Below are 24,100 nucleotides of genomic sequence, written 5' to 3' on the forward strand. Positions count from 1 at the left end.
CTTTGAATAGGCTTGGGCTTTGTAACCATTAATGTAGGTCAATGGATTTGGCATGTAGGTAGAGGGTAGAGAGGTAGGGATTATATTCATTGAGATCCCCTGTTAATCTCTAACTGTTAAAGATGTTGGTCATTAAGAGTTTATACCTTGGCCGGGTGCAGTGGCTCACGCCTGTAATCCTAGCACTCTGGGAGGCCGAGGCGGGAGGATCACTCGAGGTCTGGAGTTCGAGACCACCCTGAGCAAGAGTGAGACCCCGTCTCTACTAAAAAATAGAAAGAAATTAACCAGACAACTAAAAATATATAATCGGGCATGGTGGCACATGTCTGTAGTCCCAGTTACTCAGGAGGCTGAGGCAGTAGATTGCTTGAGCCCAAGAGTTTGAGGTTGCTGTGAGCTAGGCTGACACCACGGCACTCTAGCCCAGGCAACAGAGTGAGACTCTGTCTAAAAAAAAAAAAAGAAGAAAGTTTATACCTTTTGGCCCAGTAATTTTTCTTCTCAGAGTATGTCATAAAAAATAATCAGCAATGAAGGCAAATATTTATATTATGTTCAACTTATATCATTTTAAATAAAAATTTAGGAACCATTCAAATATTCAACCTTAGAAGAATGGTTAGGTCTATTATGATATATCCATATAAAAATATATATCTGTTACCAGTCTCCCCCCCCAACATTTTTGGGGCCCAAAGCAAGAGGACACAGGGAGGCCCATATAATATGTCTAAATATTTTAAAGTTATAAATCAAGCTAACAGACTGCTAAAGTATGTTCCATCCTCCTACTTTGACAAATATACCTTCTTCTTGATCACCTGGAAGGTCAGCTTTAAATTTAGAATTCTCAAACTCTTTGGAATTCCATGTTGGAATGTGGTGGCTTGGGGAGAAGCAGCCAGTCTCCTACTCCTCTTGGCGCTGTTTCAGCCCTGCAGCAAAAGGGGCCTTACACAACCCTCACATCCGAAATCCATCAATACCCTCTGACCCCTGGCCCCCCAACCTTGGGCCTGGGTGTACACAGTGCTGTGCAGTCTGCCCTCAGGGCATAGGCCTATGGAGGAGAGTCTAAACAGGACCTTTTGGTTATATTTCAGGATTCCCCATACCATGAGAATGAGAAGGATGAGAATGTTCTAGAAGGATGGCTCAAACTCTGTGTGGATATATCATCCTTTTTCTGTGGACCCCTCATCTCCTGGCATGGTATATAACCAGAGAATGGCCAGAGAAGGGTTACTGTAAAATACAGAGTCCAAGGCTCGGGAGCATTTGCTTAGTTTAAGAACACTACTGCCCATTACAATGGTTAGCAAAAGGTTTTAATAACATGAGAAACATTTTCAATATGATTTTATGTGAAAGAGGCTTAGAAGTAAATATGCAGACTGATCTCAATCATGTGAAGGAAAATTACATACAAAAAGAACTGGAAGGAATAAAGCAGAACTCAAAGGAAACATGCCAAAATGTTAAATGCAGTTGCCTCTGAGTGCTGAGATTAGAGTGAGTTTTTTAAGATAATTTAACTTTTTCTTTACTTGCCATATCTGCTATAGTGAGCATGTTTTGCATTGATAATTAGAAGAAAAATAACTTAAAAAACACTTCCTAAAATATTGGCCATGAGTGTTAATAAATGCAGCATGGTCCTAGAATGATTGCTTTTCTTTATCAGAGTTTTCAGGAGGCCTTTTACTCTTCTTTTTGACCTTTAAAATAGCATTTATTGTCTTTTTATTGTAAAAGTCTTAAAATTAAGGATGTTTTGAAAATGTGTAGAGGAAGGCAGTGTGGGACAGTAGGAAGAGAGGGTATATCTTGGTTTGGATCTCATCCCGACTATTTACTAGCTGTGTAACGTTGGGGAAACCTTCCAACTTCTCTAGACTTCAAATTCTTGCTCTGTCACCCAGTTTAGAGTGCAGTGGTATCATCATAGCTCACAGCAACCTCAAACTCCTGGGCTCAAGCGATCCTAATACCTCAGCCACCATGCCCAGCTAATTTTCCTATTTTTTGTAGAGATGGGGTTTCACTCTGGCTCAGGCTGGTCTCAAACTCCTGGTCTCAAGCAATCCTCCCGCTTCTGCCTTGGCCTCCCAGAGGCCAGGATTACAGGCCTGAGCCACCCTGCCGGGCCATCAAATTCCTTTTTTGGTCTCAGTGATATACTTCCAATAGATCCTTCTGACCTCTACTGTGGACTCAATAGCAGGGAGATGAAAAGGACAGGGCCTGGGAGACTGAGGCAGCCCTCAGTTAAAGTAAAATGTCCCCCCCTGAGTGTCTGGGGCAATTGGTGCGTAGTTAGGTGGGAAAGGTAGGCCGGAGCCTGCCTCCCTCCTCCTGGGCCTGGTGCCACCGCCTCCCTGGTTCCCTGTGGTGTGTCCCAGGTGTGTTGTGAGTGGGGCGTGTGGTACAGAAGCTCGAGGAACCAAGCAGCCCCTGCACACATACACCTTCACCCCCACTGAGTCCCCTGGGGAGTGTAGATGTGCAGAATGGCTCCCTAAAGGGACATTCAGAAATAGTGAGACTTAAAAAAAAAAATCATTTTTTGGAAAATGGGGATAATAATGGCTACACCATAAGATGTTTATGGGAAGTCATTATAATTGCATATAAAGACAGCTTGGTACACAATGGGCCATCAGTGTTGCTTTCCTATCTCTATTCTATGACTTGTGAGCTAGGAGTGAGAATGGAGGTGTTCCCTGCCTCTCAGGATGGCTGTAAGTTAATGGGAAAAAATAACACATAAAACACATAATAATCAACTAGAGAGCAAACAAAACATAAGTATAACGAAGATGGGGGTGATTGCTTGTTGTGGGGACCATTGGCAGCTCATTTTTTCTGGGTCTGGTGAGAGTTTCACCCAAATAGGTGAAGTTTATGCATGTATGTTAAAATAACTCAAACCAGATTTAAACCCAGAACTCCCCAGATGCTATGACTGGCGTTCTCATGATCTTAGATATATTTGTTAACTGGATTGAAGGGCAAAAACAATAATCTCTTCAAATTAGAGGCTGGGTGGAGGATGTAGCTATTAATTTTATTGTAGAGTAGTGAGTTCCTAGCTATAGTCTGCTTATTACAGTAAACAAAGGAAACGTGTTTGTGACAAGCAAAAATCAAATCGGCCACTTTAATGCTAGTGTTATTTAAGATATCAGCAAAACTAGGGCATGAGCAATTTCTTTTTGTTCCAGTCTTTGTCTAAGTGGTGGAAGAGAGAGTCTGGCTCAAATTATAGAAAACCAGAAAAGGTGCAATATTATGTTAGAACACTCTTAAGATTACAGCTGAAATTTGTCTCCCAGATCTTTTTGTCTCTACCAAATGGCCATGAGTCATTTTGAAGGTGGCTGAAGGGATGAAGCTAGGATTAATGGGAAGAACATCAGGCACAGAGATTATTATTACTGTTTTATCCACATGTTTTTGTGTTCTTGGGACTTTCGAGAATGCTTTGCATGTTCCCTGGCAGTAAAAACCACCTCCTTGCTACTGGGCTGTTACAAAAGACAGTAGGTAATATTTCCAGAAATTGTTTTAAGTTGTTGAAAAGAAATATCTATATAAATACAAAGTTACACTGCCAGTAATGTTACCATCATTTATTTTACTATGACTTTAAAGAAAATTGACTTTATCATTACTGTTTCTTAGCAATTAGATGTAAGTTTATTGAAATAAGCATCTTCTTTTCTAATATATTTTTTAAAAATCCCTACCCAAGCCAGGTGTGGTGTTGTTGGTGCATACCTGTAGTCCCTGTCACCAGGGAGGCTGAAGCAGGAGGATCACTTAAGCCCACTTGATCAAGACCAGCTTGGGCAACGTGGCAAGACCCTGTCTCAAAAAAGAAAAAATCCCTACCCAAAGTTACATAATGGTTAAAAAAACTGCAAACTCATTATAGAATAATTTTGTAATTGTAAACAAATATTAGTTTATCAAATGTCTTTCATGACTAAGAAGTACGATCTGTTTATGTTCCTCCCAGCTATGAAGTAAAGTCAGTGAGCTAAACTGCAGTCAGTTTGGGCTCTGCTGCTTACATCTGGGTAACCTTGGTTAAGTCCCCAACCCTGCTGATGTGTTTCCTCAGATAGAAAATGGGGCTAAGTCATATCCCTCAGGATTGGTATAAGGGTTAAATGAGATGATACTATGAAAATAGCCATTTCAAATTGTAGTATTTAGTAAATATTCAATACATGTCTAGAGAATCTAAATTTGTTTGATCATACCACAGCAAAAAAAAAAAAGAAGTTAAGGGTAAAAACAGCAAGTAACAGTGTACTAATCCATAAATTCAGATAAGACCCCATAGTCCACAGGGTATCTTAGAGTTGCTTTTGTTTTTTTCCCCCAAGTAGGCATAGACAGCATACTAACTTTAAAGGCTCTACTTTGTCCTTTCTAAGTTCTTTTAATTATGTGCTTCTTAAAAAATTACTGCAGATTCTTCCAAAGAACCAGTGTGACCTTGACAACAAGGCCCATATCAATGGGTCAACACCCAGTCATAACTGGGTTTTGTCTACCTTCCAAGACCTGAATTTTGAAAACTCAAAATAATAATATATATCCAGTAAGTATAAAAGTATAAAACTCAGATACTTTTTCACACATATTCTGTTTTCTACTTTCACGAAGAGGAAGTAAATCATACATAAACATGCCAATGTCAAAAATATATTCCAAAAACAATTTGTGGGATGTGGTCAGATTTGGATTATAATGACAGCTCTTTTGACCTTGTAGAAGTAACCAGGGCTCTCTCTTCCATATGTCAAACATACTCACCAGATGACAGCTGAATGATCCTGGCTATCAGGCTAAAATCTAGTAGTGCAAGCATTTCTCCTTCCAGGAGTTACTTGTGTTTGTTGCTAAATATGTATTTGCCAGTTGTTATTGTAAATGCATATGTTAATTAGACATCAAACAAGCAATGAAATATAAATTATAAAAAAAAGATAGTTATTTTTTCTGTGAAAACTAGATTGAATGATTTGGAAAGACTTGATAAAGGTGAGTTGCCAAAACAATTCCTGTTGAAATAGGTGTGGTAAAAGTGCTGTAAAAGATGTTGACAGGGAGAATCATAAAAATCTAAAAGTATTCTCAACTTATATTGTTTCATAAGCATATTTAAATTCTTATTTCACTCAAAACAAACAGAAACTGGAAATTAGAGATAACACATTATGGATGTGGTTACTCACAGTGACTTCCAAATAGCCAGCTCATACCCAAATCAAAGGCTCTTGTCCTTCATTCAGATTGGCCAATGAATTTATACTTATATGTTTTCTCTCTCTTTTTTTTTTTAGAGTGCCATGGCATCAGCCTTGCTCACAGCAACCTCAAACTCCTGGGCTCCAGAGATCCTTCTGCCTCAGCCTCCCAAATAGCTGGGATTACAGGCATGCGCTACCATGCCTGGCTAATTTTTTCTGTATATACTTTTAGTTGTCCAGCTAATTTCTTTCTATTTTTTAGTAAAGATGAGTTCTCGTTCTTGCTCAGGCTGGTCTCGAACTCCTGAGCTCAAACAATCCGCCCACCTCAGCCTCCCAGAGTGCTAGGATTACAGGCGTGAGCCACCGCGCCTGGCCTATGTTTTAAGTTAAATGAATAAACGGATCTTTTTGTATGTGTGAGTACCCACTTTATCAGTCAGAGTTCAATCAGGGAACAGAGCCACTATAACTATTGTAAGAATAAAGTGGCCAGGCACAGTGGCTCATGGCTGTAATCCTAGCACTGGAGGATTGCTTGAGGCCAGGGGTTCAAGACCAGACTAAGTAAGAGTGAGATACCCCATCTCTGCCAAAAAAATAGAAAAAATTAGCTGGGCATGGTGGTGCATGCCTGTAGTCCCAGCCGCTGGGGAGGCTGAGGCAGGAGGATCACCTGAGCCCAGGAGTTTGAGGTTGCAGTGAGCTATGATGGTGCCACTGCACTCTAGCCAGGGATACAGAGTGAGACCTTGTCAACGACAACAACAACAAAAACCTCATGATGAGAATCAACTAAAAAGCTATTATAAACAATAAGAGAATTCAGAAAGTGGCTGGATATATAATTTAAATGTGAAAATAAGTAGTGTTACGTATACAAACAACTAGCTAGAAGGCATACCAGGGGAAAAGATCCCCTTTAGTTTAACAAGGAAAGGGAAAAAAATTCAAAACAACAAAACACCTGGTATTAAACAGAAGTATGCATGATCTAGATTAGTGGTTTTCAACTCGGGATGGTTTTGCCCCCCAAGGAATATCTGGCAATATCTAGAGACATTTTTGATTGTCCAGTATCAATAGTGCTGAGGTTGTGAAACCCTGATCTAGGTGAAGAGCACTATAAAATGTGACTTAGGACCCCAGGAGAGGGCTAATCTATGTTCTTGGATAAGAATCTCCTAACTGGTAAAATACATAAATTTTTCCTAAAGTAGTATATAAACTCAGTGAGATCTCAGTAAAAAGAAAATGAACCAGAAAAGCTGATTCTAAAGTTCATGTGTAAAATTAAGGAAGAAATTCTAGCAAAATTCTGAATAAGAATAGTAGTGGTATGAAAGACAATCCCTATCAGATATTACAACAAATCATCTAAAACTATGATAAATATAACATTAAATGCATTATAATAGACCCAAATACACACTGGAATTTAGCATGAAATTAAGAAGACCTTTCAGATCAGAAGGAGAAAGATGCATTATTCAGTAAATGGGCTTGTGTTAATTGGATGCAATCTGGAAAAAAATAAAATTAGATCCATGTTCCATATTTTATACCAAAGCAAATAACAAATTAATTAAATATTTAAGTATAAAATTATAGTAAACATGGGATTTTTTTCTTAATCTGAGGATGAACTTTTTAAGTTTGAAAATAAAAGATTGACAAGTTCAATACATAGAAATAAATGTTGTATAACAATATAACTTAAAGTCAGAAGATGAATAATGAGCTGGAATAATACTTATAACTCATATCACAAAAGGCTAAATTCCTTAATTTGTGAAGAGTGCTTTTACATCAACCAACGAAAAATGGGTAAAAAATATGAATAGACATTTCATAGAAAGGCTATAAATGGCTCTTTAACTTGAGAAGATACTTAACCTCACTCAAGAGGAATACAAATTAAAACTTCAGTGAGTTACTGCTTTTGTTCAATTAAATAATCAAAGTTCTAAGCTTGTACATTAGTGTGTATCTGGAGTCCCAGCTACTTAGGAGGTTGAGGCAGGAGGGTCACCTGAGCCCCAGGAGTTAGAGGCTGTAGTGTGCTCTGATCATACCTGTGAATAGCCACTATACTCCAGCCTGGGCAACATAGCAAGGCTCAACCTCTAAAAGAAAAAAAAAAGTGCTAAAAGTTATAATAACATTCCATGGGTAAAAGTATCGTGAAGCAGGCATTCTCATATGTTGTTGGTGGGAGCAGCAGTCCCCAACCTTTTTGGCACTAGGGACCGGTTTCATGGAAGACAATTTTTACACAGACAGGTATGGGGAAGCAGAGCTCAGGTGGTGATGCCACCAATGAGGAGCGTCTGCTGAAATGAAAGCTGGCCCACTGCTCACCTCCTGCTGTGAGCCCTCCCCCGCCCACTCCGTTCCTAAATTTCATACAAGACAGTTTTTCCAGGGATGGGGGTGGGGGGTGGGAGGAGGCGGAGCTCTGTAGCCTGGTCCCTAACAGGCCACTGACCAGTACCAGTCCATGGCCTGGGAACTGGAGACCACAGGGTGGGTGTATAAATTAATATAATTTCTGTAGAGAGCAATTTAGCAATATCTATCAAGATTTTAGATACACATACCCAGCAATTTCATTTGTAGGAATTTATCCTACTGAAGTACACATTTCAAATGGTTGTGATACAGTTTATCATTGCAGCATTCTTAGTAATAGCTGAAGATCAGATACTCACTAGTGAACTGGTTAAATCAATCATGGAATACTAAACAGCCATAAAAAACAATGTGGATACTATAGTCCGATATGTAAAAATCTCCTAGATCTATTATAAAGTGAAAAATGTAAAAAACAGAAGTATGTATAGTATACTACCATTTGTGTTAATATATACATAGATACATATATACACACATATTTATATTATAATTCTATTCCATCTTCCCTCAGACAAATAAACAAAACTGGTTACAATGGTTGTCCCTAGGGAGAGAGATTGAGTGGGAGAAGAGTAATTTTTCATGCTGTTTATGTGTGTGTGTGTGTGTATGTGTATATATGCACATATATACTATGGGTGTATACTGCCTATTAAAATATTAATTTAAAATGTTTTTAAGAGAAATATTATATAGATAGCCCACATCATTGGGGAATAAAGAGTTCCTAATTTTTCCAGAGAATCATAATCTTGAATGTATAGAATTTCTAAGTTGTAAAGGATCTTTAGAACTTATTCTCTTACTCAGATTTTAAAAAGTAATGATTTTATAGAAGTCTTTTAAAACATTATTATAGGTTATTAATTGCTTAATAAGTATACCTCTATCTCGATTATTTAGGTTATATTCAGCAGCTTAGTTTTGGGCCAGGCTGTAGACTAGAGTCATGTACCCTAAACTGAAAGGCTCCAGCTCATTATATATTTTAAGTTCTTTCTCCTTTTAAAAATTATTTTTCCTATCTTCACTCTCAGTGTCAAATTAGAAGCTTTACTGTATATATAGTCATTGTCCTTGCTGCTAGCATGCCACTCCTTTTGATCTGCCAAAAGCTAGGGGTAATATAAGCAAATTTCTTAAAACTATGTCTAAAATGAAAGTAAGTAAGTTTGGGATAGTGCCTGATGGCTTCCCCTGAGTGAAGTGCAAATACCTTTAGAATGTGAACTTTGTGCTATCTGTTGTATCTGTTTATATACTTATTTGCCTACTTTTAGACATTGTTTCCAGTAGTTGAGAATTCTGGGTCAATGACTCATAGAAAACTTGTTACAATATTTGAATTGTTGGAAAAGTTGAGCATGTACTTACTTATGCTTCTTAACTAATAATATTTAATGAAATATCTATGCGTGCTTAGTACATAGATGTCCAATTCATGTTTACTAAACCTAACTGAGGAAGCACTTTATGTCCTGTCATTCTGGAGAAGAATAAAAGCTGAATTTGTAGGAGGTTGATATAGTTGTATCCCTATTTCTATGGTATCATTTGGCTCTTGCGGAAAAGATAAATCTTGATTACATATGAAAGGCAATATTCATAAAATAAAAGGAAATTCTAGGTAACTGGTAATTTCAAAATCAACCAGAAAACAATTTTTGTTTTAATCCTTATTACTGAAAATGTTTCTAAGGAGAATACTCTACTTTTCTGCTCTAGAAGGAGACTGTATAGGCATAAGTTAATTGCTGCGTATGAGGATCCTTACTGGGTTCTAGAGTCACAGTCCTCAGTAGCTGTTCCATAATGGTGTAGTTGTAAATTCTGGTAACTTAATACACAGGACTGACTTCATTGCTGTCAGGACACTCACTGGAATTTCAGAAAGGTTTTAAATAAAATAAGAGTTTGTTTTATTAATCTTTTATTTTATGTCAAGTTTAGACATAATTTTATAGTTTTTGAGCTTCTAAATTATACCAAAGTCTCTTTAGTAGAGAAATCCTACTAAGTCTTAACTATTTCTGTCCAATTAGGCTAGGGAAGTTGCCAGAGAACAATAGTGTTTTTGTGGGAGTAAACTTTGTAGTCTGGAGCCTTTTGCTAAAATGTTAGTTATAATAAGTTTATACAGATTGGCAGCATTACCTATTCTTCTCCGTCTTTGGTGAACAAATAACCAAATATCTGCTAGGTTCCTTCTTATACCTCTCTTCTATGCTCAAATCCAACAGAAATTAAATTGAATGAAATAGTGGCCAGACTGCTCAATACTGTATGACAAAGAATATTTATCATGCTGGCTTGTTGTGAAGGTACAGCTATATAATTTTTGTCCCTGATGTTAGCTAGAAATTATATAAATTGAGGAAGTCCACTGATAAGTAAAATTACTTACTAAATGTCCCCAAACAGGGAATTGGTTGTATAAATGACGGTACATTCATATTGTAGAATTCTAAGAAAGTCTTAAAGATTGTGTCATTGTTTTTTTAGCATAGGAAAATATCATAAATTGATAAATGAAAAGAGCAGTGTACAATATGATACTTTTTTGTGAGAGAAATTACGCATACAGATAAACTAAACTAAAAAGCTAAGATAATATAGGAAAAATGTTAAAAGGAGTTGATTTTTGTCAGGATTAGGTTTGGCAATGTGAACAAAGAGCTAAGAAATCATGGCTTAAATAAAATAGAATTTATTTCTCTCTCACTTTTATGAAGTCCTAAGGGAGACAATCTAGGCCTGAGATGGTGACTCGAGCTGTCAGAGACCCGGAGACCTTTTCCATCTTTGGCTCCATCCTATTCCCACAGATGCCCATGGACCAAGATAGCTGGCTGCTTGAGCTCCAAACATCTTGTCCACAATCCTCCCCCACTCTCAGTAGTAATTTTACATTCTTTTTATAAAAGCGAATGTGATGAATAATCATGCAGTTTAGTAAATAAACAAAGTTGCTTTTCATTAAAATGTCATATTAATTTTGTTTATATTTGTAACACTTTATTGTTAATACAAATCACCTTTTAATCTGATGTAACAGATACATGTAAAACAATAACATAAGAATGAGACTGCTACTACCTTCTAAAAAGGTCTCTTTGACCTGGACCTTCATATATTGAAACCCATCATAAAAGAAGTTCTTTCCATTTAGAAACTTCCTGAGTAGTGAAATAGAGGTATTAACCAGCCTGTTGTTCCTTGCTCTTTCTCTAAACTTGCTCTCATTTCCCATTTGGCATCCCTTTTGGTAGATGTCTGCCCTTTTTTTTTTTTTTTCCATCTGGCTGTCTCAGACTTAAAGACTGGTCTAGCCACAAAATCCATTGAGCCATTCAGTTTATGAAATAAACCGTGAAACTTTGAATTTCTGGGGCAACTTTAAAAATCAGAATTAATAGTGGGTGTCGTAGGATTCCTTTGGAAAAGAAGCAGAAGTAAGAGAATAGCTTGTTAAAAACAAATTGGAAAATGTTATTTTCCTAAGGTTTCAATCTAAGGTTTCTTAAATTCCCTCCTGGAGAGTCCAGGTGTTGGTAATACAGGGGAAACAAGAGGCCCTTACAGGATCACACCGCCACACAGGGCAACACTTCTTTTACTACCTACCCCATCCAAATTAATGGCATGACATTTACTGAAGTGCTCAAACTAGAAAATTCCCAGTTATTCCAGACTTCCCCATCCCTGCTCACATCCCATGTCTAGGGGGTCACTAAACCCTATCGATTCAGCATCCCATGTAAGTCTCAAATAAATGGCATCTCATCTCCACTGTCCTTGCTAGTCTCACTGTCTCTTGTCTAGACCACTTTAGTCATCTCCTTAGGCAAGCGCTCTCTTTTTTGACTATTCCTTATTCTGTTCTTACTCCAGACTGTCTTCCATTTGGTCCCATGAGTTATCTTTTTGGAAAACAAATTTTCTCATGTCACTCTTTTGTCTTTTGCCTACAATTTTCAAGGACTCCCCTTTAATTTGTAAAAGAAAGAAAGAAAGATAGAGAAGAAAAGAAAAAAGAAAAACCCAGTTGCCTTTCTTAACCGAACTCCACTCTCTAGCCTAACTTTTCAGACATACTCAGAAAGCAACACGGACTTCTTTTGCACCTTTGTTCCTTCATATGGAATGTTTTCAACGTCACACTTTCTCTGTCGTGTGAACTCCTGCTCATCTTGGAAGTCTTGACTCTGTGCTACCCTCAGGCCCAGGATTTTTAAGCACTATGTGTGTTCCTCTGTGAGAGCACTAATTACACTGTATGGAATTGTCTGAGCTGTGAACTTCTGGATGGTACAGTCTTATTCACATACATGTTCTCAGCCTCTGTCTCAGTGCTTGGCACCTACAGGAACAAAATAAATATTCATTGAATTGAGTGAGATAAAAGCAAGTACAGAATTTGCTTGGTGTATCCTAGTAAGATCCCAGCCTGAAAATAGTGCCCAGGCAACCAGGAAGCAGGGTGGGGAAGCTGAGCCGTGTGAAGCAGAATGAGGCACACACAGTCTGCAGTCGTTCAAATGTAGTCCTGAGAAATTGTCTGTTTCCAGCCCTCGAATCACTGTGGCCTCCCCTGATCCTCTTTGCTTGCTCTGCCTAACAACTTCATTCTTTTCTCTCAGTTGCTCAGAAAGGTTCATTTGGCTCAATCTGTTGGGCTTGCTCCTTTCTCAGCACCAAAGGCTGCTGTATCTATTATATGTACTTGTGTGTATGTGTCTCAAGATAAACTCCCAGAAATAGAACTGGATGTGCCCACTTAGAGGATTGCATGAATGAGGGGGGATGGGGGGAATAGGGAATGAATAATAATCAGTTGTTATGGACTGAGTGTTTGCCAAATGATAGGGTTTGTATTTAATCCTTATGACCACCCTGTGAAGTGTGTGTGCCATTATTATTATCCCTACTTTACAGCTGTGTTAACTGAGGCAAAGGGAGACTGAATCCCCTTGGGAAGTGGGGATCCAGTCAATGTGTGTCTTAATCCAAAAATCAGTGCTGTAAACACAATTAGTTTCAAAATATTGTAATGTAATGGACCACATTATAGCTGACCCTTGTCTTACAAAGACATCTGTGAAGAGCAAAAGAATGAAATGTTTTTCCCTGAGTTTTTTTGAGCCCTGGTAAGTTTTTCTCATGAAGGACTTACAAAGATCACTATAGACAAGAAGATATTCCTTTTCAACTTGAACATAATCTCAAGGACTTCCAGAGTGTCCAGGAAGATTTGCCTGTCCTTTTCCTGGGTCTTATATACCTGGCCTTAAGAAACACTAATAGCCTGTTGCTCAAGTTCCATTATAACCAGTCAGTAAGTGTTTATTGATATCCTTCTTGACAAGATGCTGTGTGATGCATAATAAGCAAACAAAACCAATGAGGATTGGTTCTTCCCCTCCCCCCCCCCAAGAAACCTACTCCTCACAATCCTGTTGATTTCTGGTCCTTTGCTGGCGAAGGAACACTTCAGAGTCCCCCTTAGGTCTTTATCCTGGATGTAACTCTTTTTTACTAAGTCTTCAAAAGGGTCATCCCTCCTGAATTTAACTTCACAATTTCAGAGAAACCATAACCAAGCCACTCATTGCAGAATAAGTGGATCCTGGCTTTGGGCTAGCTGTCGATTATTCCCCTTAGCTGAAAAAGGCAGGCCAGCTGAAGAAGAAGCCCCACAGTGGCTCAGGCAGTGGCCGTCTGTCCTTCTAACCATACCACAGGGAGCACCAATGAGTGGGGGCCCTGGCCTGAAAGGGCTGGCCTCACTGTTTGGGCATTGGAAGAATAAACAAATATTTTCACAGGGTGCGTCCAGGACTGAGTAGTCAGGGTCACTATGGTGCAAACAGAACTCATGGTGTCAATGTGTCCTGGTGTCTGGGCTCAAGTGCCTTTCTTGGAAGCATCTGTAAAGAACACAGAGCATGCTGTAACCTCTGCTGTTGATACTGGGTGTGCTCTTACCCCAGCTTAGACATCTCTAGATCTGTTTCCATTTTGTGTTGATTGCTTTCAAAGTGGAGCCAGGCTTGCGTTTTCCGTGGATTGGACTTTTGCCCAGTGTGCTTTGCTCCTCCACTTGAAATTGACCTATTTGCTCTGATTTGTTAGTCCCACCCCAGGAAGTAGCAGGTACTCCGAGGAATATGGAATGGCCTTCAATTTTCTTTCACAGATGGGGGTGAGAACATACAGGCATATCTAAATCTCCCTTTGAAAAAACTTTACTGTGATAAGTCTGAAGAAATGTGGGTTTTTTCTTTCTTTCTCTCTTTCTTTCTTTTTTTTTTTTTGAAACAGGATCTTCTTCTGTTTCCCAGGCTAGAGTGCAGTGGCATGATCATTGCTCACTGAAGCTTCAAACTCCTAGGCTCAAACAATTCTCTTGCCTCAGCCTCCCGAGTAGCTGGGACTATAGGCGTGTGCTACCATGCCCAGTGAATTTTTCTTTTTTCTTTTTTTTGTAGAGACAGAGTCTTGCTATGCTGTCCAGGCTGGTCTTGAACTCCTGGTCTTAAGCTATCCTCCTGCCTTGGCCTCCCAAAGTGCTGGAATTACAGGTGTGAAACGACTGTGCCCACTCCGAAAAAAAAATTTTTGAGGGAGTGTCAGTAGTATTTTCTTCTTTGACTCATCTGATTTTTTTTTGGTTGGTAACATATCTAGTCCCTCCCCACCCACCCAGATAGCCACGATGTAGGTAAGAAGTATTGTATGACTGTTCAGATAACAAAGAAAATCACAATATTATACAAGTATTAGACTTTTCTTGTTTTTTAATAGGAAATGTCCATCTACATAACAGTGTAGTATATAACACTTTCTAATATACATGTACTGTTCCATAGCTTTGAGAATTTTCTTTTTTGTAAGCAGACATTGGGCTAATTTATCTGCAGAGTTTTTATCTAGCTTCAAAATCAGTGCCTTGTCATTAGCAAACTTCAGTTACTAGTTTTAGTCAAGTCTGAGCTGCACAATGGTTGAATTGGTGACTATTATATTTGTTTAACTGCTGTAAAGTAAGTTTGCAACAATAGATGCTTGCACTTAAATAGGCCTGCAGAGTGTTAGAGCCCTATCAATCATGCAGAGATTTCCCTCCTGCTGTCTCCTCTGATGGACAATTCTGCTGATGTGGATATTCAAAAAGAAGGGATCAGGAAGAACAGATGATGGATAAAGACAATCTTCTGTCTTGAGAGGAAATCGGAGAAATCCTTTTAAGGAATTTCTTTGTCATGGTGTCAGAAGATTAATTATGCTCGTGTGAGAACAGCTTTCTCATTGGGTGAAAAGAGACATTATCCTTCTGACTTGTGACAGAAGATTTTCAAAGACAGAGAGTTAAAGATTTCAGCTACTCTGAAATCTTCTTATTCTGTTGTCTTCTAAGAATCCTCCAAGACCCTTGGATTACATCCATGACCTTGTGATGTTCAAGGAATAATTAATGAATTGGGAATTTTTGTTTCAAGCAACTCCTCCTCCTGTTCCTCATGCAGCTCTTTAGAAGCCTTAATACCTGAGTTTGTACATCTGCTTTTAAAATAACATAATAATAGTAGAGATGATAACTTATTACAAGCCAAGAGTGGTTTCTTGTTGTAGTGGTATGGCAGAAGAGACATCACAGTACGACAGAAACTTGTACAACAGATCAGTAAACACAATTTTAATACAGCATATAACTCTATAACCAGAAAAGGTATTGTTAAGAAAGTTCAACTCTTAATTGTATGATTTAATCTAGTTATAAGTAGTGATAATATTTAAGATATTAACATTGTTTGCAACCACTCTGAGCAATGAATCAGTATTCAAAAAACCTTTGAAAGTTAAAGACTGGATACATTTTATGAAACATAAGAATAATAAAGTTGTTTCAAATAACTTTATTTTCCAGATGACTAAAACCTTAAAACTCTTTGAAAAAATTATTTCAGTGAAAAATCTTCCTCGTAGACATTAGTTAATACTCTGCCTTTTAAATAATGCACATGAACTGACCTGAGGTCATAAATATAAACGTCTGCTATTGTGCTGTGCTGGAAAACAATGATGTCTTCAGGGACCATTGGGGTATTTAGTGTAGGGTTATTTGCCTCTGCATTGACTGGTTTGAACAGCCATGTTTCTGTTTTACTGTTGCTTTTTATAGAAAGGGAGTCTCTTCCCTTCAGGTGGTTATCGCTCCTTCCTGGAATCTGTGTGTCATGTTGCTCGTAAACTGCTATTTTGCGTTTTACCTGAGGGTGAGCCTATGCCTACATTACAAATAAATTCTATTTCTTTTTTTATTCACTATAAAAATTCATTTTTCTGTTATTTCTGGGTATTTCACTGGTAGGCAGTTGGGTTTCCAGAAGTCTGTTGTCTGGAAGGAGGTATTACTATGCACACACATACACATACACACATGTACATATAACTGGGTTCATTTATTAATTGTATTAAATATTTACACTATGTATAGTATATTATTTTAGTGACTCTATGACTATGGATCACCAGGGCACACTTTTACATTGAAGCCTAAAGAATAGATTTCCAGAGCTGGGCTCAGTGACTCACACCTATGATCCCAGCAGCTCGGGAGGCTGAGGTGGGAGGATCACTTGAGCCCAGGAAATCTAGGCTGCAGTGAGCTATGATCATGCCACTGAGCTCCAGCCTGGGCAACAGAGTGAGATCCCATTCCTTTCTTTTTTTTTTTTTTTTTTTTTGAGACAGAATCTCACTCTGTTTCCTAGGCTAGAGTGCCGTGGCGTCAGCCTAGCTCACAACAACCTCAAACTCCTGGGCTCAAGCAATCCTCCTGCCTCAGCCTCCCTGGTAGCTGGGACTACAGGCATGTGCCACCATGCCTGGCTAATTTTTTCTATATATTTTGAGTTGCCCAGCTAATTTCTTTCTATTTTTTTAGTAGAGACGGGGTCTCGCTCTTGCTCAGGCTGGTCTCGAACTCCTGAGCTCAAATGATCCGCCTGCCTCGGCCTCTCAGAGTGCTAGGATTACAGGTGTGAGCCCAGATCCCATTTCTTAAAAAAAAAAAAAAAAATTAGCTTACCAGTGACTGTATCACTTTAGACATGTCTTCCCTGCCTTTCCTGGGGCCCCAACACTGCTGTTGTGAAGTGGTGGCTACACCTTGGTTTTAAATAAAGATTAACTATTAGATTCTACAGTAAAAATCGTTAAAATGGGCATTAAGTATTACTGATATTAGTAATTGTAAGTTTTACAGTAACTGTAGTAATTGTAGGGTCAGATTTAGATTTTTGTGAGAGTTTGTAGCCAAAACCAGTGAATAAGTCAGTCTTATTTTAATTTACACTTGATAGTGATACTTGGATGAATAGATTAAGTTCAAAATTTAGAATTCTTGAGTTTTAAGCAGGATCTAAACTTCAGTATATTACCAGTTCCATTTCCAGTTTGAGTTTTTAAAGATGATAAACCAAACTGATGATTTTTGTAAAACACACAAAGTGTTTAGGAAACAATTCCAGGAAAATGAACATCCAAAATGGTAAAACCATCCCTTTTCTCCTTCCTTTATGAAGAGGGACCTGATGATTCTGCTGCATTTTATCTTGCTGGATGAAAAAGCATCCCATTATGCTCCTCTTGCATTCTCTTTTAGCAGAATGAGTTAACTTTTGAGAGGGCTTTAATTAAAACTGGAGGTAATTCATCTCGATGACATAGAACTTTTGAGGGAAAAACAGTTTACCAGTTAGTAAAAAATATAGCTAGTTATAGATAATGTTTTTCTCTTTGTTTTTCTGAGCTGGCCATTAAAGGAAAACAATCAATTTATCACCTACTAGCTTCATGAATTCAATGGAAAAGAACTTTGGGGTTTTTCCTTCCTAAACCCTTGCTGAGTTGTTCTGGCAGTACATAAAAGTGGGTCATTTGTACCTAAAATACTTTACCGATGCTCCATTAATCTTAGTGATGGTGTTCTCTCTTTCCCTGTCATAAGCAGGAACAAGGGGTTGTTGTGGGGAAAGAAGAGAAGGTAAGCATGTTTTAAATGGATGTATAAATGTATAGTAGGGGAAGGTCACTTAATATTTTGTAGCCTGGCCTTTCTGATAATGAATACATGATCAAGACACCCATGATAATTTTGTGGTATATTTTATATTACTTAGTAGTAGCATTATCATACCTTCAGCATTAAGAGGAATGCTTCAACAATTTTTGAAAAAGATCATGTGTGTCTTTGGGTATACCAAGGTCTTCATTCTAAAAACAAATGGTTTCTTAGACCAAAATAATGTGAAAAGATAGATGAATCAAGGACAAAGATGTTTTTCTTTGGTTATTTTGTTTTAAATGTAAAAGCTCTATCACTCTGCTTCTAATACACAATGATTAGAAAGGAAAATAACCTGAGAGTTTCTCAGCTGTTGGATGTTTAAACGAACCTTATGAAGACCTTGATTATAGCCTTTGTAATGCGTTTTGCTTTTCTTAAAATAATTCCCTTATTATTCTCCATTCTTTCAGTGAGAGAATACCAGACAAGCAAGGCTGCAGTGACCTTCTCTCTTGGTCTCCTCTGTTATTGGCAGGTTTCAAAGGTTAAACTAGCTACAGATGAAATGTAATTATTAGTGACTTGGTGCCTTTCCAGATCTCTCTGGAAAAACTGTAATAGCCAACTTTGTTCATTGGGAAAGAAAGAAAGAAAAGTCATTCCCTGAGTAGTTTGGAGTGGGAAGAAGCTGCCTTCTTTCTCACTTAAATAAACAAACGAAATGGGAAAACAAACTGCTTCTTCACATCTGGTAGAAAGCTTCCTCTTTTGTTGAAGGTTCACATGTTCCCATTGCTGTGCCTGGTTGTGTGAGAATCGGGTGTCTCCCTTCCTTCTGTAACGTGACTCGTGCAGCTACCGTGAGAGAAGACTGACTGCTTTACCTGTAGTCCAGCAGCATCACTATACAGAAGAAAGAAGCAAAAGAAATCCCTTAGCATTGGAAACAAAATCAGATGACATTCAACTCAGCCTCCCACATACCTGTTAATAGTAAAGCAACAGGACCTTATGAGAATAATGCAGTGATAAAATTTGAATAAGCAAACAAATTCTGCTGGGTCCCTGTAATAGGGAGTCAGATTGTATTTGTTCCTGTGTGTGCACTCTACTTAATGTGACTAATTTTTCAGTTTATACAGTGATTTATTTCCTTCATGACATAAACACGAACTTTGGCAACCAGAGCAAGATGTTACAGGCAGCAGTGCCATGATTTCTGAGGTCCATGGCCATTACTTACCACCAGGGTACTGCTAGTAGTCAAAACATATCATTGCAGATTCCCGGTGTATCTTTCTACCCTCACTTTCACCCTTTATGCCCTTGGACCACTTTATCAGAACTCCCCTCCCCACTGGCATTCCTTCTTTGGTGAAATAACTTTTGTAATTGGTATTCAATAATGTTGTGGTTTTTCTGCTTAGCTTTTCCATGAAACAGCATTGTCAAATATCATTTGCAGCCTCTTTACCTCAGAATTCCACAGACGTGATGCCCCTCATTACATAGTTGAACATTCCATAATGTTCTTTGGTAACACACAACCTTCATGTAATGCAGGAGCAAGTGAATCCTTATGAAAGCTTGGTTAGAAGCCATTTGTGGGGGAAAAGTGGAATACAAAACTTAGAGGAATCTTTTTTCCTTGGGATCCTAAGCATAATGTTTCATCCCAATGATTTTGTGAGGTTTTATGAGGACAATAGTTCTCATGAAGCTGTTGGGATTCTTTTGCTGTTTATTTTTAGTGTTTTGATTTTTTTTAAGTTTTATACTTAAAAACTTAGCTGATAAACAATGTTTAATTATTTTTAATGCTCGTGTTCCCTGCTAGGGGTAGCCTGAGAGGAAAAGGTAAAGGTCATATGCCACAGGCAGAGGGTGGACGTGATGCTCATCCCAGGACCAAGTTGCTGTTGTCATGGCAAAATGGTCTTTCATAACTCTCTGGTGCTCTTAGGCACCTCCTTTGAGGAATTCTGAGCACTTCGTTAACAGAACCGCAGAATGGCAAGGGGCTTAGTGGGCAATGTAACTGATTTATTTCCATTTTCCAAAGGAGGAGATTAAAGCACAAAGCAGTCAGCTCTCCAGTCCTAAAGTCAGACAGTGAGGGGTTTTCTCTATCTTTTTTCCTTTTTTTCTCCTTTCTCTGTAATGTGTTTGGCTAATCTTTACAAATAAGCACCCCATTTACCAAGCGTACACAATTTTGATCTCTCTTTTTTTAAACCAAATAAGTAGTTTTCAAACTAATGTCATAGAATCATCTGAGGTTAGGGCTGCCTATTTGCTAGATGCCCTTTCTGGGACCTTCAAAATACAAATTCTTCAGTCTTTCCCTAGACCCACCGACTCATAAATCTCTGACAGAGAGGAGAAGGAATCTACAGGGTAAAAGTGTTCTTCAGGAGATTTTGAGCCTCTCCCTGAGCTGGCTTTGTGAGAAACACTGCTCTAAATGACTGGATTTAAAGGGTGTCTCACTGGCCATGCTGGCCTCATCAGGAAAAATCAATAGTAATTCCTACCAGGTTTTCTATTTTGCTATATTCAGGTCAAATATAGACCATGCTATAGCAGTTGCTGAAACAAATGGGAACATCCATTCTATTCTTCCTGCAATGGCTCCTGATCTATCATTCAGCACTTTCTACCACCACCATCGCCATCGGACCAGCCGAATGACTTCCAGAGCACGTCTCTGCACCAGGTGTCAAGGCTGACCACCCCACCTCCCTTGCCTATTGATTGTCTCATCCACAGCCGTGATGACTTGTTTCTCCATGCTGTTTCTCCCTAGGATTCTCCTGCATTTCTTCACTTTTTACCCAAAAATAAAAATAAGTTGTCTTCCTACTTAAGCCATCAGCACCTATACCTTTAGGAGGTTCCTTATATTTTGCTTCTCAACAAAGACTTTCCCAGGGCAGGTAATAAAATGAAAGGTAATAAGGGAGAGTGAAGATCATATTCTTGGATGAAAAATTGTCATTCTGGGCTAAATTTTAAATTTATCTTATTGGAAAATTTGAAGTTTGAAAAAGGCACATAGTAAGGTAAGATTTTTTTTCATTGAATAGAATCTTATAAAAGTAGGGTAGAAATTCCATATGCTTTTAGTCTGAATTCTCTAGTAGACCAGGAATAACTTTAAAATTTTTTTTTCAATTCTTTTTTATTTAGATTGACTGTCAGTCTGACCTCAGAAATCTCTAATTAGGGATTTTCACAATTTGTGTAAGTAAACTGATGTTTAACCTACATTCATCAGTTCTCCCTTGAGTTTTACTTAACAAGTTTGATTACAGTTTGCACCATTTCACATACTCTTTTCTGTGACTAGACAGAACACAGTGTGACTTAGATTGAAGAGCACAAGATACGGAGTTTAACGGATGTAAGTTTACATCTCAGCACTGCTAACTTTCTTGAACAAGTCACTCAATCTTTTAGATTCTGTTTTCTCGTGTAGTGAATGCAAAGATATCTATCTCAGAATGTTGTTATAAGGATTAAATGAAGCAACACGTATCAAAGATGCCAGGGTAGTTCTAAGGTTTTATGCAGAAAATTTTGGTTAATTTTGACATTGGTTACATCTAATAATGATTAGGAAACCTCTCTCAACCTTAGACTGAGATATTATCTTAGTAGGTCTGTTATTTTCATAAGTTTTTCTTTGACCAACCAAAAATAATCACATTCTTATAAAGATCTAGAACCTAGGACATTGTAATTGTTTTCACTTTTATTTTCATTGCCTTTTACAGTGGACACTTTACTGATGGACCTCAAGTACAGCTTACCTCTCTAGCAGTTACCCTACTAAGTGGCATGGGTTTGTTTATGTATCTATTTTTTGCTTTATTTGTTTGCTTCTAAGATCCCTTCCAGGTCAGGCCATGTTCCCTGCCCCCACTCACAGGACCTGATGATATGGGAATATAACTGTGGTCCCCACCACTACAACCCCTCACATAGCAACACAATAGAAAAAATATTGGTTCTGGAGTCGGGGGGCATGCATTTGAGTACCAGTTTGGCTACTTATGAGTGTGGTAATCTTATAAAGATTAACTGAGATTAATATATGTGAAAGGACTCTATAAAAGCATGTTCTTCCTATGGTTAGGGATTTATATGAGAAAGGATATTAATATTTATTGCATGCCTAACATGTGCCAGGAGCTCTACATACATTATCTTGTCTACTATAACACTATGAGGTAGGAGATATTATTCCCATTTTACAGATAACTGGTCTCAAACCATGTGATTATAAAGTAGTGAAGCATTGATTCACCACACTGCCTGTCTTCATTGCTTTAGGAGCCACCCAGGTCAGGCCATTCCTGGCTACCTTGAAGAGAAGAAAGGTAGATGAGAAAATGGAAGGAGACACTCTGTGTTGCAGTCAGCAGATAAGGAGTTATCTGAGAAAATACACTAGTCACTGACTGGATAGGATGGATACCTGCCGCTTGTGTATGGAACAACTGAAAGGACCAGAGAGGCCACGGCACTGGCGAGGGTTTCTTCAGTTGAGAGTCTATGGTGGAGGTCGTGCCCCTTGTCTGCAACCATCTTGAACTATGGCTCAGCCATAAGTCCCTTGATCGCTGTACTTCCCTGTCCTCTGTCAGATAAATGTGGTTGGCTTATTATTTTTAAACCTCAAGGGGTGAAACACTCTGGTAAAGGGGTCTAGGGAAAGACTCAGGAATCTGCATTTTGAATACCTGAGAAAGGGTTTCCAGATGTAGCAAATAGGCAGCTCTAACCTCAGATGATTCTATGACATTAGAGTTTGAAAACTACTTATTTGAATGAGAAAAAAAGAGAAAAGATAAAAAATGTGTGGGATTATTAAATGGGATGTTTGCTTGTAAGGATTAGCATTGTAGAGTTCACATTCACTGAACTTTTCCAATGTTTTTCCACTTGAACACAAATGAAGTCAAAGTTTTCACCTGGCCCGAAAGCCCCAGGTGACATCAACCTATTAGGTGTAAATGGTTTCCTTCTGTGTCAGTGCAGCTTTGCTCCTGGCCCTATGAGCGTTTGACAAAACAGTGGGAGTACCTTTCAAAGGGAAGATGGGAGCTGAACTACTTTTGTTGGTGGCGAGGGCTGATGATCATAATCAAACAGAACTGGGGAGGTATGACGAGAAATTGATTTTCTGAAAACAGAAATTACAGGGAAACGTTCTCATTATTATACCTCAACTTTGGCTTTAGGCTTTAAGGACTAGTATTTAAATTATCAGAACCATTTTTGCCTATGTGTTTATGGGGCCTCTAAATAACACTTGTAAAATTTCAGGCTGATTGATGGTCTGTACATCTGAAAATGTTGAGTGGGTGACCATTTGATCTAATATTACACATCTTATAATCACTTACAGTTCAGGAGGTTTGGATTTTTCAGGTTTGTATTTAAAGTAGCACTCTGGAGTAGAATGGGTAAAATTGAAATGATGTGTGCAACAGATTTTAAAGTCATTATAGACCTTTAAAATGTTAGGAAGAGGCCTTCTCTTCCCAGTTCTTCCCGGAGTTGGGAAAAGCTGGGTTGAGAGGGTGAAAAAAAAAAAAAAGTTAGGAAGATTAAAAGAGAAAAAGGCCATCGTGTCTGGATGATGAATTTTGTTCATGAACACGTTATATTAAAGAACCATCCTTAGGTCCTTGTTCTTGTAGGCTTCAGTGCCTCAAGCACAACTTAGGTGGAATTTTTAGTTCTTAATAATTACACTTAAGCACCTGATGATCTAATGAAGACAATTTCTTAATGTGTCAAAATGAGTTCTTCGTATCTTATTTGAATTTTTTTTTTTTTTTTCTTTAAGCTAATCTGCTTTAGGGTTCTCAAATCCAAGCATTTTACAATGCAGACTCTAGCAATGGCATTCATCTGGAATGCTGCCTTTTGTTTACTAGCTTTACCAGACGCTTACTGCTTCCTTTGGTCATCTGGTGTCTTCACTAATGTGATTTGTACTCCTAGGCTCTGCAGGTAGTCATGAGCCTTTATAAGTGGATTTACAATGGGACTCACCACCCTGGCTGCTAATGAAGGCAGCCCCAGGGATTTTGTTTTGTTTTTTCATCTGTCACCCAAAAGAGTGGAGGAAAACTGTGCTCTGCATTTTCTAATTATCCTTGTTTTACATTTACTTTAACTTTTACAATGGATTTATTTATTAACTATGGTGCAAAATATATAAATATTTTTGTTTAGGAGTCAGAATGTTTCATCTGCCAGCCCTTCACGCTAATCACTGGAATTGTTTATTATTGAACCTGGAGAGAACAAAGTAAAGTCTCTGTTTAAACTC

At 38.2% G+C, this 24,100-nt stretch overlaps 1 protein-coding gene and 1 non-coding gene across 6 annotated transcripts in view; both read left to right on the forward strand.

The window, feature by feature from the left end:
- The window catches only part of GREB1L (GREB1 like retinoic acid receptor coactivator), a 253,833-nt gene that overhangs the window by 76,502 nt on the left and 153,231 nt on the right, over positions 1-24,100 (forward strand). The gene's annotated exons all lie outside the window — the stretch shown is intronic.
- LOC123621980 lies at positions 2,171-2,255 on the forward strand. The gene has a single exon (XR_006729358.1). It is a non-coding gene; the product is annotated as a small nucleolar RNA SNORD62 (small nucleolar RNA).

This window comes from Lemur catta, chromosome 16 (assembly GCF_020740605.2).
Source record: "Lemur catta isolate mLemCat1 chromosome 16, mLemCat1.pri, whole genome shotgun sequence".
Classification (NCBI taxonomy): domain Eukaryota; kingdom Metazoa; phylum Chordata; class Mammalia; order Primates; family Lemuridae; genus Lemur; species Lemur catta.